The sequence below is a fragment of the Theropithecus gelada genome, chromosome 8, assembly GCF_003255815.1.
Source record: "Theropithecus gelada isolate Dixy chromosome 8, Tgel_1.0, whole genome shotgun sequence".
In the NCBI taxonomy this organism is placed as follows: domain Eukaryota; kingdom Metazoa; phylum Chordata; class Mammalia; order Primates; family Cercopithecidae; genus Theropithecus; species Theropithecus gelada.
This window is the reverse complement of record NC_037676.1, coordinates 10,538,764-10,559,622: the sequence shown is the minus strand read 5'-3', so window position 1 is coordinate 10,559,622 and position 20,859 is coordinate 10,538,764. Positions and strand designations below refer to the sequence as shown.

The 20,859-nt window shown below is 47.1% G+C and overlaps 1 protein-coding gene across 1 annotated transcript in view; it reads left to right on the top strand.

Moving 5' to 3' along the window:
- Positions 1–20,859, top strand: part of DLGAP2 (DLG associated protein 2) — an 896,861-nt gene that overhangs the window by 471,244 nt on the left and 404,758 nt on the right. The window lies entirely within an intron of this gene.

The window sequence follows — 20,859 nt, the reverse complement described above, 5'->3', positions numbered from 1 at the left end:
GATGGTAGTTTCTTTTGCTGTGCAGAAGCTCTTTAGTTTAATTAGATCTCATTTGTCAATTTTGGCTTTTGTTGCCATTGCTTTTGGTGTTTTAGACATGAAGTCCTTGCCCATGCCTATGTCCTGAATGGTATTGCCTAGGTTTTCTTCTAGAGTTTTTATGGTTTTAGGTCTAACACTTAAGTCTTTAAGATGGAGTACTGCTCTGTCGCCCAGACTGGAGTGCAGGGGCGCGATCTTGGCTCACTGCAACCTCCACCTCCCAGGTTCAAGCAATTTTCAAGCATTGCCATTTGTGACAATGCAGGTGGACCTGGAGGTTGTTATGCTAAATGAAATAAGCCAGATGCAGGAAGAAAAATATTGCATGATTTCACTTACATGTGGAATTTAGAAATTTAAAAAGTCAAATATAAAGAGATAAAACTAGTTATCAGGGATAGGGGTAGAGAGAGGAAAAGGAGAAATGTAGGTGAGAGGGTACAAAGGAGCAGATATGTAAGATGAAGTCTAGACATCTATCATAAAACAGGAGAATTATAGCTAATAAAATTGAACTGTATTTGGGATTATTGCTAAATTAATACATCTTAGCTGCTTTTGCTATACACACACAAAATGGGTAACTATGTGAGATGATGAATGTTATTTTGCTTCACTGTAGTAACTGTTTTACTATCTATATGCATCTTATGACATGTTGTATACCTTAAGTATACACAATCAAATTTATTTTAAAAATAAAACTTTACAAAAAGGAAATCTGAAAAGATCTATGACATGGAAAGAGATTGAATTAATAATCAAGCTAACTGTGCCAAAGGAAATCCAGGTTCAGATGGTCTCACTGGTGAATTCTGCCAAACATTAAAGGATAAATTAATAACAATCTTCCATATGCTCTTTCAAAATCAGAAGTTGGAGGGAGTCCCCGCCTCATTCTGTGAAGCCAGTATTTCTTTGATACTAAAACCATACAATGACATCATAAGAAACTACAAACCAGTGTCTCTTATGAATGTAGATATAAAAGTCCTCCATAAAATAACTAGCAAACTGAATCCAGCAACATAGAACATACCCAACCAGATTTTTTCCAGGAATGCAAGTTTGTTTTGACATCTGCAAATCAATTAATGCAATGCAACATATTAATAGAATAAAAAGGGGAAAATGACATGATCAACTCAATAGGTGTAGAAAAAGTAGTTGACAAAATTCAACACCTCTTCAAATAACACTCAACAAACTGGAAATAGAAGAGAAATCCTCCACCTTAAACGAACACATATGAACAACCTACAGTTAACATTATACGTAATGGTTAAGGACTGAAAATTTTGCCTCAGTGACCTGGAGCAAGGCAAAGATCCTGGCTGTCACTACTTCTATTCAACATTGTACTGGTTCTAGGCAGGAAAAGCAGGTGAGAAAAAAGAAAAGGCATTCCTATTGGAAAGGAAGAAGTAAAATGGTGTCTATTTGCAAGTAATATAAAGTTGTCTAGAAAATATTTAGAAAGTTCCTAACAAATTATTAGAAATAATAACTGAATTCAGCAAGATTGTAGGATACAAAATCAGCATACAAAACTCAATTGCATGCACGTATACCGTCAACAAACAATACAGAAATGAACACAATGTAATAAAACAATTACAAAACTTATACTCTGAAAACTATAAAATATTGAGAAAATTAAAGAAGGTTTTAGTATCAGGGTGATGCTGGTTTCATAGAAAGAGTTAGGAGTTCTTCTGCCTGGATTTTCTTTTTTTTTTTGGAATAGTTTTAGAATAGGAATCGGCTCCTCTTTGTACATCTGGTGGAATTCAAGTATGAATCCATCGTTCTGAGGCTTTTTTTTTTTTAAGTTGGATTTTTATTACTGATTCAGTTTTGCTACTTGATAATAATGGTCTGTTCAGGGTTTATATTTCTTGCTGATTCAATCTGGCAAGATTATGTATTTCCAGGGATTTATCTGCTTCCTCTAGGTTTTCTAGTTTGTGTGTGTAGATGTATTCATAATAGTCTCTGAGGATCTTTTGTTTTTCTGTGGGATTAGTTGTACTGTGACCTTTGTCATTTCTGATTGTGCTTATTGATGAACACAGATGCAAAAATTCTTAACAAAATACTAACAAATCAAAGACAACAGCACATCAAAAAGTTAATTCCCCACAATCAAGTAGGCTTAATTCCTGGGATGCAAGGTTGGTTCAGTGCACACAAATCAATACATGTGGTTCACCACGTAAACAGAATTAAAAGCAAAAATCATACAATTATCTCAATACATCTGGGAAACCTTTAGATAAAATCCAACACCCTTTCATGATAAAAACCCTCCAGAAACTAGGCATCAAAGGAACATACTTCAAAATAGTAAGTGCCATCTATGACAAACCCACAGCCAACATTAATACTGAATAGGCAAAAGCTGGAAGCATTCCCCTTGAGAACTGGAACAAGACAAAGATGCCCACTCTCACCACTCCTGTTCAACATAGTGCTGGCCAGAATAATCGGGCAAGAAAAAGTAGTAAAAGACATCCAAATAAGAAAACAAAGAGTCAAACTGTTTATCTTCACAGATGATATGATTCTATACCTACAAAACCCCAAAGACTCTGCCAAAGGGCTCCTGGAACTGATAAAGCAAGACTCCATCTCAAAAAAAAAAAAAAAACAATTTCAGTAAAGTTTCAGGATACAAAATCAATGTACAAAAATCAGTAGCATTTCTAGACATCAGTGAAGTTCAAACTTAGAGCCGAATCAAGAATGCTATCCTATTCATAATAGCCACAAAAAGAATAAAATACTTAATAGTACACCTAACTCAAAGAAGTGAAAGATCTCTACAAGGAGAACTATAAAACACTGCTACAATAAATCATAGATGACACAAGCAAACATAAAAACATTCCATGATGATGGAATGGAGGAATCAATATTGTTAAAATGGCTGTACTGCCCAAAGCAATCTACAGATTCAATGCTATTCCTATCAAACTACGAATGTCATTTTTCATAGAACTAAAAAAAACAAAAAACAAACAAAAAAAACTATTCATGTTGAACCAAAAAGCTTGAATAGCCAAAGCAATCCTAAGCATAAAGAACAAAGCCAGAGGCATCACATTACCTGACTTCAAACTATACTGTAAAGCTACAGTAACCAAGTAGCATGGCACTGGTACAAAAACAGACACATAGACCAACAGAACAGAATATACAACCCAGAAATGAACGCTTACAGCTAAAGTCATCTAATCTTTGATGAGGTCGACAAAAATAAGCAATGAGGAAAGGGCTTCCTATTCAGTAAATGGTGTTGGGATAGCCAGCTAGTCTTATGCAAAGAATGAAACTGGATTCCTGCCTTTCCGCATATGCAAAAATTAACACAAGATGAATTAAAAATATAAATGTAAGACCTCAAACTATAAGAATCCTAAGAAAAAAATAGGAAACACCATTCTGGACATCAGCCTTGGGAAAGGATTGATGACTTAAGTCCTTGAAAGCAACTGCAACAAAAACAGAAATTGACAAGTGGGACTTAATTAAGTTAAAGAGCTTCTGCATAGCAAGAGAAACTATCAACAGAGTAAACAGCCTACAGAATGGGAGAAAATATTTGCAAGCTATGGTCTAATACACAGAATCTATAAGAAACTTATAGTTGAACAGGCAAAAAACAAATAGCCCCATTAAAACCGGACAAAAGACACGAACAGACATTTCTTAAAAGACATACATGTAGTCAAAAAACACATGAAAAAATGCTCAACATCTCTAGTTGTTACAGAAATGTAAATCAAACCACAATGAGATACCATCTCACACCAGTCAGAATGGCTATTATTAAAAAGGCAAAAAACAACAGATACTGGTGAGGCTGCAGAGAAAAGGAAATGCTTATATCCTGTTTGTGGGAATGGAAATTAGTTCAGCCACAGTGGGAAGCAGTTTGGAGGTTTCTCAAAGAACTTAAAATGACCATTTGACCCCGCAATCCCATTACCGGCTGTATATCCAAAAGAAAACAAAATGATGCTGCTGAAAAGACACATGGACTCACATATTCATTGCAGCACTACTCACGATAGCAAAGACAGGAAATCAGCCTAGGTGTGCAACACAGGTGGACTGGATAAAGAAAATGTCTTTGTACACCGTGGGATACTACATAGCCATAAAAAGAACGAAATCATGTTCTTTGCAGCAATGTGGATGCAGAAGGTCATTCTACTAAGAGAACTAACACAGGAACAGAAAATCAAATACCGAATGTTCTCATTTGGAAGTATGGATATAACGATGGCAACAGTAGACCCTGGGGGCCACTAGAGGAGGAAGGAAAGGCGGGAGGAAGTGTTGGAAAACTGTTGGATACTATACTCAGTAGCTGGGTGACAAGTTCAGTCATACCCCGAATCTCAGCATCCTGCAATAGACCCAGGTAACAAACCTGCACATGTACCCCTGAATCTAAAATAAAAGTTGAAAAAATTAAAAAATTTAAATCTTTCAAAATAAAATTATAAATGACAGAAGCCCCCCCCCCAAAAAAAAATGCTATGGGAATCTGAAAGTACCACACAAGTAGTGAACCAATATTTTGAGTTCCTTTTTAACTTTAATTTAAAGAAGGGCCTGGGATGGTTATTTGAGGAGCTCTCATCCAGCACTGTCCCCTTCGTGACTGGGTGGTGCTGAGCCATCAGGGCAGCTGGAGAACAAAGCGTCACGTTGCACACCTGCCGGGGTCATCAGTCGGCAAGAGCTGGCCCACAACACAAAAGGACCCAGTGCTGAGGAGTGGGTTTTCCTGGCTTGGCTTTGCTGTCTGGACCCTGAATGGGGGTGTCTTCCTCTGGCCCCACAAGCTGTGAAGAGCCTGCTCTTTGGGGCCAACATGAGTGATCCTCGTCCTGGTCATTCCAGGTCTCCACCCCATCCCTTTCTCCAGCACCCTCGTGGTAGTGACCACCAGGGTCAGGTGCAGGCTGTGGGGAGGGGAGGATGCCTCCTGTCTGTCGAACCTCACGTCAGCTCCTTTCCTCTTGCATCACCGTGCTGGGCTGAGGCTCAGTGTGGTGATGCGGGCTATGGCTGTGTGGGGACAACTTATCCTTTACGTTGGCTGATGTTTGTATTTGTTGAGCGTGGAATCCACAAGATGCTTTCATGTACACATTTCACTTATCCTTGCAAAATCTCTGTAGACACTCTCCCTCTCAACACAAGACAAGGCGCATGTTCAGTAACTTGTCTGAGACCACTCACTCATTCACACATTCATTTAATCCACTAACTTTTTTGAATAACTTTGTTGAAGTGCAGTGAACGTATCACATGGTTTACCTTTTTGGATAGCTTTGTTGAAGTGTAGTAAATGTATCACGTGGTTTACCTTTTTGAATAGCTTTGTTGAAGTGTAGTAAATGTATCACATGGTTGACCTTTTTGAAGTGTGCAAGTCAGTGGTTTTTAGTGCGTTTGCACAATTGCGCAGCCATCACCATAATCTAATTTTAGAATATTTTATCTTCATTAGTAACCACTCCCATTCTAGGCCCACCCCCTGCCCAGCCCTAGGAAGTCCCCAGTCTACTTCCTGTCTCTATGAACTTGCTATGCTGAACATTTCATAGGAATAGAACCATATGGCATCGGTGGACTTTTGTGCCTGGCTTCCTCCACTTAGCACCACGTGTTCAAGGTTCATCTGTGGGGTAGCAGTGCCAGTGCCTCATAGACACCCCCTCCATGCTTCTAACAAGCAAATAATACTGTGTTGTTTGTATATACCCCATTGTATTTATCTGTTTGTCAGTCGTTGGACATTTGAGTTGTTTCTGCCTCTTGGCTGTGATGAATGAGGCTGCTGTGAACATTTGTGTGGGCGTCCTGGATGCATTCCCCTACCTTTCACTGACTATTTGCCATGTGATGTATTTACAGAGATGAGTCAGGCCTGGCCTGTGCTCTAAGAAGCCCTTAATTCAATAGCAGAAGACTCAGCTGTAACCCCCTGAGAGCAGGGGTGTGTCTGTCTTAGTAATTATTGCAAATGTCATGCCTACCATGGGCCTGAATCGTTGGCTAATGGGGCTAGTTGCAGAGTGCAGGGAAGGGTGGGATATAGACCACAGCTGGAGCCCTGTGATGTGAGAGGCCTGGAAGGATTTCAGAGGTCACTCAAAGGGACCTGATGCTAGCAAGGGGTGAAGATGGAACTCAGGCTCAGAGCTGTCTACCTCTGGGTCTAATGGGCAAGACTTGCTAAGCTTTGCTTGTGTTTTTAGTTATTGATACATGATCTCGGTACCTAAGAGTGTGTTGAGCACATGTCAGTTGACTTTCTGGGCAATACGAGGGGATATAAATATTTAGAACATCAGGGTCCCACAGGAAGCTGTACTCCATACTTGGAAATGTAAAATGTACCTAAATATAGAAGTATTGGAAAGAGATATTTCAATCCGTAGGCTAAACCACTGTCCTCTACACATGATAGTGTCACACAAATGTGTATGGAGGATAATAATTATAATGGTATTAATGACACAAAAGACACTTAAGGTGTCCTAGGATGGGGTTTGACCAGGTGGTCAGTAGGCCTGCATTGGGTGGGCTCCATGTTGACTGGTCTGTTGGTGACTGGTAACAGCACTATTGAAAGGCCCAAATGAGCATCTAACTTTTTTAAAGAGATAAATTGTCAAAGAGAAGTTCTTCACCATTGTAGCCTATTACTATAAAAAGGAATTAAGTTTAAAAGGCTTTTCTTGTCCTGCCTCCGAAGGGGAAAGTCCTCTGCGGCTGTTGTCATAGGTGGTGCACGTGTCTGCTGGGACTTCTGTAACCAGTGACACAACCACTAAAATAATCCCATCTCCAGAACAGATTGAGAACAAGGCTTAAAATTATGTCCCACAAGCTTGACTTTGGACTGACAGTGATTCTGTTGCACGTCACACCCTTTCTGGGAACTCACAGGTGGTTAGGATCAAGCTGCCTCTGCGTTGTGCAACTGGGGCCTTTCATGTGCCCTCAAGTGAGTGAGTTCACAGCGTCACATCAGGAGTGACACCTGCACTGATCAACACTTAACTGTCACAGCGCCGTGTCTAGGAGTTCCCTCTCCCACGGCGCGTGTCTGGTTCCCTCTCCCACGGCGCGTGTCTGGTTCCCTCTCACGAGGCGCCGTGTCTGGTTCCCTCTCACGAGGCGCCATGTCTGGTTCCCTCTCCCATGGCCCGTGTCTGGTTCCCTCTCACGAGGCGCCGTGTCTGGTTCCCTCTCACATGGCGCCGTGTGTAGTTCTCTCACACAGTGCTGTGTCTGGAGCTCTCACACCTGAGGCAGTATTTATTTCTTCCTTGACGTCGTTGCCGTCACTCTCGAGGCCTGTAGGGGCAGTAACCCTACAGAGGAAGTGGAGCATGTTTCCTGTGGGGCCGTTTGATCCAGTTCTCTCCCGGGGGAGCCAGTCAGCTTCTAGAGACTTCTCACTCCACACTGGGCTTAAGCATTTGTAAAATACTCCATTATAACTCGTGGAAATGACTTGAATTAACTGTATAATTTTAATTTTTCAGGGCGAGTGTATGGTTTATATTTTAACCAGCAAAACATATATAAGTGGTGAAAAAAAAAAAACTAATAAATTCTGGAAACCTTCAGGTTGGTCTTGTTTAATTTTAAAGTTCAGAGGCACTGACACTCTTAAATCTGATGAGTTAATTTTCACAACTTGGTATTGTAGAGAAAAATGTAGTTGTCACACTGTTAAAATGACTTTTCTAATAAATGTTCTTGAAGTTTTAATATGACAAGGTACATGAATGATGAGCACTCCCTCTACTTAAACATTCCTTTATGGCACGAGGCGGTCTCTGAGGGAACTCTGGGAATGGCATGCAGGTAGACGTGCTTTGATGATTGGCATATATTCCAGTATAATTTGGTGTAATGGGATTTAATTTGTTTGTAGCTAAACCTACCTAAAGGGACCACGGCAGGAACAGAAATCCCATAGCTTATATAAACAACAGAACATTAATTAACACGAAGACACTAATTAGTTTATCCAGTTTGTTGGCAGAGCTCCGGGAACTGAGGGCCTGAGAGAGGCCTGGTGTGTTTGTGGAAGGTCGTGGGGAGAGGGGTTGGTTGTCAGAGACATGAGAGGATGCAGGTGACGGGGCGGGGGTGGGGTACTGGAGAATTTGGGGGAGCTATGCCATTACCTGCTCATGGCTAGAAAGGCCATGAATGGGCAGGGCCCCGCGTCATCAGCCAGGGGTCAGCAGCAAAGGGCTTGGCCTGTCTGTTCTTTCCTGGCCATGAACCTTGTTACCTTGTTTCTGATGAAATGTCCCATCTCTGGAATGCTGCGCCCACCCAGCCTGCTTCCTCTTGAATCCTGCTCAGGTACATTTCCCCAAGGAAGCTCCCCCGATGCAGAACGTGGCCCACCCTTGCATGAGCCTTCTGCACCACTCCTTTGTGGCACTTGTTGCTGTTGACCTTGTGTGTTTGTTCTTGGGATTCCCTGATTCACATGCCCTCTCCTCCTTAATGGTAAGGGGCCCACAGTGAGTGGGTGGGTGGATGGATGGATGGACAGACAGACAGATGGGTGGACAGACGGTCAGATGGATGGACGGATGGATGGACGGACAGACAGGTGGATGGATGGATGGATGAATGGACAGACCAATGGACGGATGGATGGATGGATGGTCAGATGGACAGGTGGATGGACAGATTGATGGATGGATGGACAGATGGATAGACAGTGGATGGATGGATGGATGGATGGAGGGACAGAACCTTCTCTGATGCCTCAAATATCATCCCAAGCATCGTCTTCTCTGGGGAGCCATTCCTGAATCTTTTCCCCAGGCAAACTTGCGAGCTCTCTCCTTTGTTTTCACGTCCCCATGTTGCCTTACTTTGTTGCCTGACTGCTTGAACAGTTGTCCTTTGTGGGAGGTCACCGTGAGCACTGCATGGGCAGGGCAGGGTGTGCTCATGCAGCTCATGTTAAGTGGACACACGAGGAGAGTGAGGACCTGCCTGGCCTTCAGAGCTCCTGCAGGCACCTGCCCTGGGGTTTGCTTGGCTCCTCGAGGGAAGGGGCTGGTGCCGTGCAGAGCTGAGGCGGGAGCTTGTGCAGCTCTGCTCTGCGAGGTAGCTGCCAGGCACACGTGCACACACCTACAAACCCAGACACTTGTGAGCGACGTCATTCCTCTTGTGTAGCTGCCTGGACTGCACCCTCTATCATCTGAGGCCAGGTGTTCTGGACTTGGCCCCACGGAGAGATGTTCTGAACTTGGCCATTGCATTATTTATGTTCTGTTGTCATTTCATGTTATTCTAGTTTCCTCTTATTTTTTCTTCTCGCTCATGATAAATTACAAAATCCTTTAGGTTCTGGTTTCCTCACATTATTTTGTTTGGACCCCTCTTCCCTAAAGAGGATTCAGAAAACCAACTCTGGCGTGTGGTTCCCACGTCCCATACTCAATGGGGCTGGAGCCTGCCGATGCCCACACCACTGCCTCGGTCACGCCCCGATCCTCCTCAAGTCCTGAGTAACAGAGCATCTCATCTCTGCTGTCTCCTCTCTCAGGTGGGCCACCTACCCTGCCACCAGAGAAACCTTCCTGAGTCCACATTTACTTATCTAACTCCCTTTCTTTAGGCCCCCGAGTAACCTCACTCTCCACATGATTAAGTCCAGTGCCTCAGCATCTGTTCTCTTGTTAAAGAAACTGAGCAAGTCCCTGCTGTGTGACCTGGTCTACCTTCCAGCTCCCAGCCTCCACACTGCACCGTAGGGACGGTGTCAGATGCTCCCAGGTGCGGGCTCCTGTGCATGCCAGAGGCTCTTCGATGCCTCTGAGTGCGGTGCAGTTAGAGTTCATGTGTAGGTGCACATACCTGTCTCCTTTCTGGACAACTTCGTTTTGCACCCTAGTGCCCGGCATAGGCTCTGTCACACTGTGGAGGTGCTTAATAAATAGACCATTTTTTCTCGAAAGCGCATGCTATTGACTGAGCCCATGCGTTGAAGGCTGTGTGAATACAGAGGTATGAGCTCCTGAGGAGGAAGGCAAAATATAATGAGATTAAAGTTTTGTAAAGGAGGTGCCGTAGAAACAGAGGAAGGGACGATTAGTTCACGATGGAGGGGTTGAGGCTGCCTCCCCAAAGGGCCGATATTTACAACAAATCTAAAGAATGAGTAGGATTTTTACAAATGGCACTGGGGCAACTGGGCACCCATGGGCAGACACGCCAAATTCAGCCCCGCCCGCTCCCTACACAACAGTAACTCAAAATGGGTCAAAGGCCTAAAGGCAAGAGATAAAATTATAAAACAACATGGACTTGCATCTTTGTGACCTTAGATTAAGCAGCGGTTTCTCAGAGATGACACCCAAAGTACAAAGCACAAGCTACAAAAGAAAAAATATAAACCAATCGAGCTTTAACAAAATAAAGTTTTTGTGTGTTTCAGACGTTACCATCAATAAAATAAGAAAAGTCACGTCATGAGGTAAAATGTTTGCAAAGTGTATGTGTAAAAAGGCTTATATTTAGAAGAACTCCTACAACACATCAAAAGACAACGAAGCCGAGAAAGGGATGGGCAGAGGGCGTGAACAGGCAGTTCCCCCAGAGAAGGTGTGAGAAGACACTGGACATCCTTGGCCAGCCAGGAAATGCAAATCAAAATACAGCGAGACACCATCGCCCACCCGTTAGGATGGCCGTAATGGCAGAGACGGACAATCACAAGTGCCGGCAAGATCCTGGAACAATTGGAACCTTCGTCCATGACTGTTGGGAATAGAAAATCGTGCGGCCACTTTGGAAAGCCACCTGGTATTTCCTCATAAGTTTAAACATAGAGTCACCGTGTGACCGGAAATCCCATTTCTTGGTACATACCCAAGAGAAATGAAACATATGTCCACTAAAAACACTCGTACCTGATTGCTTACAGAGGCATTATTCATGGTACTCAAAGAGAAACAGCCCAGGTCAAGTATCCGGACACGGAGGGGTGGACAAATACGCTGTGGTCCATCCGTGCAATGGAATCTTCTCTAGCAATAAAGGAATGAAGCACTGACGCGTGCTACGGCACAGATGAACCTCAGAAACGTTTTCTAAGTGAAAGAAGCCGGTCATGAAAACCACGGATAGGATTCCATTTAGACGCAGTGTTCAGAACAGGCAAATCTATACAGAAAGTAGATTACTGGTAGCCTGGGGCTGGGGGCACGGAAATGAGGGCTGGCTGCCGAAGGGCCTGGGTTTATTTTTGGAGTGACGCGTGTTCTGCGATTGATTGTGAGGATGGCTGCACAGCTCTGCGAGTATGCTATTGAGCTGTGCACTTCCAGTGCGAGAATCAGATGGCGTGTGGATGATATCTGAATAAAGCTGTTAGGAATAAATCACTTTTAAAAAAGCAATGAAGAGTAGTTTTCCAGGAAAAAAAAAAAAGGGCAGAGGCAGACATACTTTGTGCACAGTGGCACACATGGAGACCCTGAGGCGCACGGGACCCTGGTGTGGTTGAGCTCCGAGCGTGGGTGGTCCCAGTGCAACCGCCGTGGGGAGGACAGAGGCGCCTCCTGTGCCTGACAAGCAGGGAAGGCCTCAGCGTTCAGGAAATGCATCTGTTGAGGAAGAACTCTTTCCACTTCCACACCCAAATTTCATGTTGATAATTGTTCCTGCTCTTTATGTACTATCAGTGTCTACCTTTTAATTCAAATGAAGCCATTTGCTTTCTAAATATCTTAAATGTGTCATGAATAGGACTCCCGTAGGTATCTTCTGAATGCTTTGTAATTACTCCATAGCACTTGGTCAATTTAATATTCAAGATGTGGGCAATTGGTCCAGACAAAAGTAATAAATTAAGGCGAGAACGTAGCCATAAAATAGTAGACTTGTAGAAACTTGCAGTCGGTCTGGACATATATAAACGAATTTCCCACTATTCACAGTTCTATGCAGGAATGTGAGTTTAAAGCCATGGTGCTTTTGGAGGTCCTAGCTGCTTACCCATCTCCCGCTGGGCATCTTTCCCTCCACCAGGGCCTCCTGCCATCCGTGGCTGCTGAGAGCACAGGGGCCTTCTCCTCAGTGTGTCTCCTCAGCCTCCTGTCCCTGAGGGGAGCAGCACAGAGCCCTTGGATTTGGGAATTCATCGTGCTCTTCTGCATCAGGTTGAAAAATTAAATACTGTGTTTTTATTGAGATGCACAATGCTTAAGATACTACTAGGAAATCCTAAACCTACCACCCAAGTTTAGTGAAGACCGTTGCATCTGCTTTCACACAGTGGAGATGGAATTGGAAGGATTTGTACTTGAAGGACTCCTGGAGGTTGAGCATGAACCACTGGGGATGTGTGTGGCATCGCCACACAAGGCACGTGCCCTGATGCCGGTGCAGACGCTTGTGTGAGTCTCATGGCCCACGTTGGTGGCTGGCCAGACCTTTGAGATCGGCGTGGGAGTGATGGCCCACGTTGGTGGCCGGGAAGACCTTTGAGATCGGCGTGGGAGTGATGGCCCACGTCGGTGGCCGGGAAGACCTTTGGGATCTGTGGGGGAGGCAGTGCCAGCCTGGGTAACAGCCGAGCTCAGGAGGGCTGGGCATAGCAGAGAGGGAGTGGCGGATGCCCCGAAGGTGGAAGTGGACGACGAGGTTGACTGTGTGGAGAAAGGTGAATGGAGGAGGCTTCTAGGTCCGGACGGTGGGAAGAGGTGTCTTCAGTGGAGTGATGGAGGCGGGACCTGCACGCAGTCACCGGGTATTTGGAGTGATGGAGGCGGGACCTGCACGCAGTCACCGGGTATTTGGAGTGATGGAGGTGGGACCTGCACGTAGTCACTGGGTATTTGGCTCTGTGCCTCTGAAGCTGGAGGACACCTTTGGCATAAATAAGTGGAGGTGAAAACCTTGACGTCGGATGAATTTCCCAGAGAGGCCGTGAAGGCTGAGCTCAGCCACAGTGCGAGAGCAGGACCCCGGGGACGTGCGTGTTGAGGAGAGAGGCCCTTTTTGCTGCTGTGGCATTGAAGAGACTCAGCTGGGACAGAGGCTGAGAACACTGGAAACGGAGTTGAACACGAGCGTCCTGCGCGCCACCCCAGGAGGGTGGCGGATTAATGAGAAAGCACCGCCCTGCCCTTGCCTGCTTCGTTGCTGGAGAAAAGAGAATGGCAAGAACTCCACAGGCTCAGAACTCAGCGTTGGGAGTGCATTTCAGGAGCAGAATGGCAGACTCGGAAATGGGCCACTGGGCCTGCCTGTGCATCCTCCGGGAAGTCTCAGCCTGCGTGAGCGAGTGTCTCGGGCCCCTCGTTTGCCCATGAGTGGAGTTTGCCAGCCGTGTGCCGCCCATCTAGTTCCTGACGTCGTCTCTTCAGGCGTTTTGTAACTACTGAGGCCTAAACACGACTTTCGTCTATTCCTCTGCTCTTACGTATTTCTCATGTGCACATAAAAAGCTGGAAAGAGACTGCACCGAACAATCTTCTGCTTGATGAAATATTTTGGAAATTGTTAAAAACGAAACTAGAATAATTCCTTATATGACTGAATGGCTGACCAGAGGCGAATCACTTCCTTTCTTTGGGCATCCTTTTCCTGAACCGAATGAAAGACGTAAACAAGCTGATGATTCACACACAGCGGTCGTGGAGTTGGTAAGACTGGAGTCATGAGCAGCATTGAGTTTCATAGATTAAACGGATATCAAAATAAACTATTGGTTATCCAGGGTGGGCCATTTACTTTTTAGCTAGTTGTTAACCCTGGGTGCACATCCGTTAGGCAGTGAGCACATGTGTGGGTTGAATAATACCGAGACCTTGTTTTTCCTTAGAGGTTTTAAAAAAGTTATTTAACTTTATTTTCTTTTTTTTTTTGAGACAGTCTTGCTCTGTCACCCAGGCTGGAGTGCAGTGGCGCGATCTCGGCTCACTGCAACCTCTGCCTCCCAGGTTCAAGTGATTCTTCTGCCTCACGTCCCAAGTAGCTGGGACTACAGGTGCACGCTGCCACGCCCAGCTAATTTTTGTCTTTTTAGTAGAGATGGGGTTTCACCGTATTGGCCAGGCTGGTCTCGAACTTGTGACCTTGAGATCTGCCTGCCTCGGCCTCCCAAAGTGCTGGGATTACAGGCGTGAGCCACCGCGCCCGGCCGTCTTTCTTAGGCTAAACTTACTCTGAAGATAAATCTGCTGCCTCGGAAACATCCCAAAGTCAGATATGGCATGTCAGGATGTGACAGTGGCTAGCGGAGAGGCTGAGCCGTGAGCTCAGTTTGTCTCCAGAGCAGCTCAAGCGCTGGGTCTGCACACCGTGCACTTCCTCCTGCCACAGCTGCAGGCGTCAGGGACTCCAGAATGAAAGCTCTGGGAGCCGGAGACATCCTGTGTTGATCGCAGGCGGCCCCCAGCACATGGAGCAACACTAGGACCGTGGTAGATGTTCGGTCATGTTCGTTGAAGGAAGAAGGGAGTGAATGAATGCCTCCTCTGAGGATAGCTGAGCACCCGTGCGTCCGTCTGGCCATGAGAGCTTGGTTGTGCTCACATGAGGGTCCTGAGCAGGTAGTTATCTCGGACCAGAAGCAATAGCTTCAGGCAAAGAGAAGACGTGTTCCCTCCCTGTCTGTGCATCTGACTTTCACGGTCGTTCCCTAAGGTTCGTTGCTTTATTAAAGCCAGTCACTGCACGTTTTTTCACTTCATTAAAAAAAAATTGAAAGAGAATTGAATTTGAATGCACATGTAATTGAAGGAACTATCCTACACACGATTTATTAATTAACATTGGAGCATACTTATGTCAACGTGCTTCCTGATTACAGTCAGGCGTCAGTAACGACGGGACGACGCTCTGAGAAACGTGCCAGCAGGCGGCTTTGTTGTGTTGCCTTCATTTGTACAAATTTAAGGGATACAAGCACAGTTGTGTGACGTGGGTGCGTTGCGCAGTCGTGAAATCTGGGTGAATATTTAGGGGTTGGCTTTGTGCTACAGGTATTTTTTCTTTATACATCAACTATTTGCAGTTTAAACATTGGTTTTCAAATTAGAAGTTAACCCATGTTCACAAGAATGTTACTCTGTATTCTTGTCTCCCTTCCCTAACCCATGGAACCAGCAATATTGTTACCACAATTTCTCCCTGAGAAATAACTTCTAAAAATCTACTGTCATTCTGGGCTTTTACTTAGCATTTATAAATATACATGACTATTGTTATTAGAATATTATCAATGACTATCTCCTAGCGTAGTACCTGACACAAAGTAGGTTTTTTGTGAATATTAAGTTAGTATTAAAGAATACACATCCAAAAATAAAAATAGATAATGTTTTACCTTTTGCTCTTTCTGTTTTTTCATGTTTGGTACTTTTCCATTTGAGCAGAGAAGATTCCATAGCATCCACAAATTATCTGTATTTATTTATTTATTTATTTTTGAGACAAGGTGTCTCTTTGTCCCCCAGGCTGGAGTGCACTGGTGTATTTTAGTTCACTGCAGCCTCAGATTCCCAGGCCTAAGTGATCCCACTTGGACCTCCCAGAGTGCTGGGATTACAGGCACAAGCCACGGGGCCTGGCTGAATTGTCATTTAAGCATCACTCAGTTGATGATGAGTGGGGTTTTTGGCCTCTGTGTCAGGTCATGTTGGAACACAGTCATGTGATCGTGGAGACACGTCCTCATGTCATACAGCTGTGTGGCCAGGTTGTCATGCAGTCACGTTGTCATCTTGTCCTAGGGTTGTGGTGTCCCATCGTCACGTCACATTATCACACGTCGCACGGCTGTGTCCTGTAGGCATGTTGCATATTCTTACATCATGTTGTCTTAGGGTCATGTGTCCTATAGCCATGTCATAGTATTGTGTGGTCACACGGTTGTGTTGTCACGTGGGCCTGTTGTGTTTTCTCACAGTCATGTTGTCCTGGGTGTCACAGTCATGTCACACTTGTCACACTGTGGTGTTGTCATGTGGTGTGTTATGTTGTCCTGGGTCACAGAGTCACAGTCATGTCGTGTCACACTGTGGTGTTGTCACGTGGTGTGTGTGTTGTCTCACAGTCATGCCCTGGGTCATGGTGTCACACGGTTGTGTTCTGTCAAGTGCTTGCATGCGTGAGTGGCTATTCACATAATCTTGACTAAGGGTCATCATTTCGTGCCCTCTGCTATGTGAGAAGTGCTAGCGAGGCCGCCGGGTGCCATGGCTGGGCAGTGGCCGTGGCGGCCTGGCAGACCTGCTGTTGTCTAGAGCTCCTGTTGACGCGTGGCTGGACACGGTGCCTCCAGGTGGCTGCTGACATGGAGCCTTTCTTGATGAGCACAGCAGAGGATCCTGCCATGTGCTCGGAGCCTTGGAAGAGGAAAGACGTTGGCGGTTTTCTCTCCCTGTCTGTTAGTCACTGTCGCAGCTGGAGGGAGGCAGAGGAGGACAGAGGACGGGGGAGGCAGCAAATTAATGCAATTGTCACAGCAGCCTGGTGCTGGGCCTCACATCTAGGCACCCCCACGGGCCTCCCGGCACCAGGCCTCCCAGCGCCAGCCCTCATTCCGCTGTCCCTCCGCAGCCTGTGCTGCACGGCCCACGGCAAACGCCGCCCACGCCTGGGCCTGTCCCCGCATGGCTTCCTATAGAAGGAGCACAGACGCTCTTTGCATTCATGGGTGAGTTAGAACCAGCCTCAGGAAAGCAGGACCCGTCCCCAGCAATGCTGAGCTCGGCCTCACCCTGAGGAGCTCTGGCCAAGGGCCCGGGCTGTGTCCACCACGCACGGCTGCAGCAGCTGAGCGGTTCCTGTGCCTGCCGTTTCTTCCCGGGGCTCCAGGAGAGCTGCGGGGGCTCCTTTATCTCCCAGCTCCTTCGGCTGCTGCTGCGCGCCCCTCCGCGGGCTGGTGTGAGGAGGGAAGGTGGTTACTGCGGAGACCGACTCTGTGCAGAAGCCAGAGAGAGTGTGTGCTCGGCTTCCCAGACCTCAAAGCTGCCTCTCCAAAAATATGTGCATACATTTACAGTGGCCTCCGTAGATAACTTGCTCTATGAATTTGCACAGGAGATGCTGCAGTTTCCTCTTTTCTAGGAGATTAACACAAGACACCTTGTGTCAGAAAACACTGGGCTGGGCTTTTGCTGTTCACGTCTGGAGCTTGGGGAAGGAGCCAGTTCTCACCGGGCCGCACGTGGTGCAGGTACGGGTTCACCTACACAAAACCATCAGGCAGGTTTCTCCATCTGTGTCAATTAGCACAGATCAGTGCAGGCTTCTCCTAATTTAAATGAGACTCAGCACTAATGATGATGGATCCACAGTGTATCGAGGTTAATTCTCTACATTGTGAATATTTTTTTAACGGGTGTTCCTTGGGGAAGAATTCATTGAAAGGGTCCATGCTGCTGTTAGTAACTTGCCGTGTGTTCAGCTTGCTGGGTGATTTTAAACATACGTGACCTGTGACGAAGATGAACTCTGGGGAAAGCCTTGAAGCTGTGGTCAGTTTCGACGCACATTTTGGTTCGCGTTGGACAAGAGGTGCGGAACCATCGTTGTGATCCACATCCGAGTGAGCCGCCCATGAGGCTTCCAGTCCCTCCTGGGGGCATGGGGTGCGGACAGCCATGGCCGGGGGGGCTGATTTGAACCTGGTGTGCCTGCAGGCTCCGCGCTGAGGGCTGGTCACAGATCCCAGCCTTGCGGGTCTCAGTCGGCCTCTCCCTTCCCTGAGATCAGTGCCTCCTACAGGCACCATGGTGAAGCCAGCGTCTGCCCTGCTCTGGGGGAAGCCGGGGCACATCCGGGAGTCCGCTCTGCCCCCATCGTGTGGCCTCTGATGGGTCCATCGAGGCCTCGTGGTCTCCTCCACGTGGGAGGCCGGAGTGGATCCCACAGTTCCTGACACCTGTGTTCACTCCGTGTTCCTGAGTGTCCTGCCAAGGTCTCGGTGGTCACATTTAGGAACATCTTGATTAGATAAGATGAAGTGGGCTCCGATGTCGTGGGCCTCCTCGGAGCCTCTAGTTTGGGAGTGGCTCTATGAACGTACCGTGGGGGGCGATAATTGGCAGCATTGACTTTTTGTTTGGGGAAAATAAAGTGATCTGTGGCTTAAGATGGCTTCTCGCATCTTGACTCTAAAATAGACTTTCAGGGCCTCGTGCTCTTATTTAAAGCAGTTTTTTGTCTGCATGACTCAGTGGCGTCCTTCCCGGGAGCCTCCTGCCTTAGCTCTTCTCAGGACGAGATGAAAAATCCCTTTTGGGTTTCGGGGGCCAAGTGAGTGTGCAGAGTTTTGACTTTTGGATTTTAGCTTCCCTGGCCCATGCGGTTCACCGCATTCCCGCAAAGCCCGCTCCTGACTTTTCCTCCATGGGCCTCACTCTCCGGGCCTCTGGTCCTACCTCTCCTGCCCGGGCACTGTGTGTGTGCACAGGGACACAGTCGTGCCCGTGCCTCCTGCAGTCAGATGCCAGCATGGAGAGTCTCACCTTGGAGACTGAGGGGAAACTGACTGTGGGCCCTCTGTTCCCCAGCAAGAGGCCTCTGCTTCCCACTTTCTGCAGAATTTGTGAAGGGGTGGTGCCTGCATTTCCAGGTTAACTAAACCTGAGGGTCTGCTTCAGTGATGGCAACGATTGGATGGCCTGAGCCTGAGCTGGCTGCCCCATGTCCCCTCGGTGACAGGAGCCCTGCCTCCCTCCACAGGCTTTGCGGATGGTGGTGCCTGGGACAGAGGTGGCCCCGTGCATGGACCATGGCCTGTCCCATTCCTCTCATGCGGAGCAGTGTGGCCCTGGGCCCAGGGCTCCTGCATCCGAGGGCTGCTCCTTCAGGTCCTGCCCTGCGGCCCCGACGTCTTCTCTCCCCTCCCCTCCACTCCCCTCCCCTCCACCGGTGCCCGTGAAGGCAGGTGCAGTCAGAAGTGTCCACCCCGAGGCGTGAGGCTCTGTCTCCCCGAAGTCGGGAGAGCTCAGTAGAGCTCAGTCACAGTTTTAAAGCACGATTCATGTTCTTTCCTTTCCACCAGAACCCTCTCCCACTCACCCACAGAGCCCGACTGGCCACAAATACGCGGGCCCCGCGTGGGCTCTGTCCCCGCCCCGCCCAGCCACCAAGGTCACCTTCCAGAGGAACCATGAAAGCCTGTGAGGCTCTGCCTCAAAATCCCTTGTTGCCTCCTAATTTTTATTTTGAACAACACCTCAACTCCCTTTTCAATGTTCCGCTCCTGCCTGAACGCCCTCCGCTCACCTCCCTGCCTGCCCCCCACCTCGCCCCATCCCTCTGGGCAGATGCTGCTGCTGTCCCCTGCCTGTCCCCTGCCTGTCCACCTTGTCCATGCCCTTCCTGGGACGTCTGTGCTCCCTCCCCAGATTCCTGTTTAAAATCCTGCTTGTCCTTCGAGGCTCAGGCCAGATGGCATCACGTGGTGTCTCCTCTATGGGCCCTGGGCTGTCACATGGGATGGCAGAGTGTGTGCCTCTGTGGCTAGTGCAGAGGTGCCAGTGTCTTTCTGAGGGCCTGTGCAGGCCAGCGCTGTCCCTGCAGCCTTAATATCTGACACACCTGCTCATTCCCCTCCCACCCTTGTGGGCTCAGGGTCCTCGACACTAGTTCAGGGCTGGGGGTTAGGTCACCTGCCCACATGTTCTCAGGAAAGTGGATGGAAGCTGGCTTTGAACCCGGGCCCACCCGGCCCCCAAGGCTGAATTCTTTCCCACGAAGATCTTGCACTTGTGTTTCTGTGCACTTGCTACAGCTTCCTTGTGTGAGGATCAGCTGTAAATGCTCCCAAAGTGTCTGTGTCTGTTCTGCAGACAGAGCCAAGTTCATAGTCACTCAGGGACCTACGTACGGGGGACTCAATCCATACCCATGGATTTCAGTGTTTTCCTGAAAGATAATACACATTTGCTCATAACTTGTGCCTGAAAGGAGATGTAACGGAGCTGTAGCCAAAGTCAAGGTTTCAATATTGCAACTGGGATAAAATATACCATTCTTGTTTCATCTAAGTAATTTGTGTTCAGCCATATACAGGTAAAAAACTATATTTGCTGTGTGCATATGACAGAGAGGTTGTTATTACACGTAAGTGTAATACCACATGTTCTCACACGTAAGTGGGAGTTGAACAGTGAGAACACATGGACACAGAGGGGAACATCACACACCAGGGCCTGTTGGGGGGTGGGGAGGGGTGGCGAGTGGGGAGGGAGAGCATTAGAACAAATAACGTATTGCATGCGGGGCTTAAAACCTAGACGATGGATTGATGGGTGCAGCAAACCACCATGGCACATGTATACCTGTGTAACAAACCTGAAGGTTCTGCACATGTCTCCCAGAACTTAAAAAAAATGTTTTTTGCCGGGCGCGGTGGCTCAAGCCTGTAATCCCAGCACTTTGGGAGGCCGAGACGGGCGGATCACGAGGTCGGGAGATCGAGACCATCCTGGCTAACACGGTGAAACCCCGTCTCTACTAAAAAATACAAAAAACTAGCCGGGCGAGGTGACGGGCGCCTGTAGTCCCAGCTACTCTGGAGGCTGAGGCAGGAGAATGGCGTAAACCCGGGAGGCGGAGCTTGCAGTGAGCCGAGATCACACCACTGCACTCCAGCCTGGGCGACAGAGCGAGACTCCGTCTCAAAAAAAAAAAAAAAAAAAAAAAAAAAAAAAATTTTTTTGATTCTCAAAAGTAAAAATGTAATCTGTAAAACATTTGCCAAGGGTAGCTTTTGAAATAAAA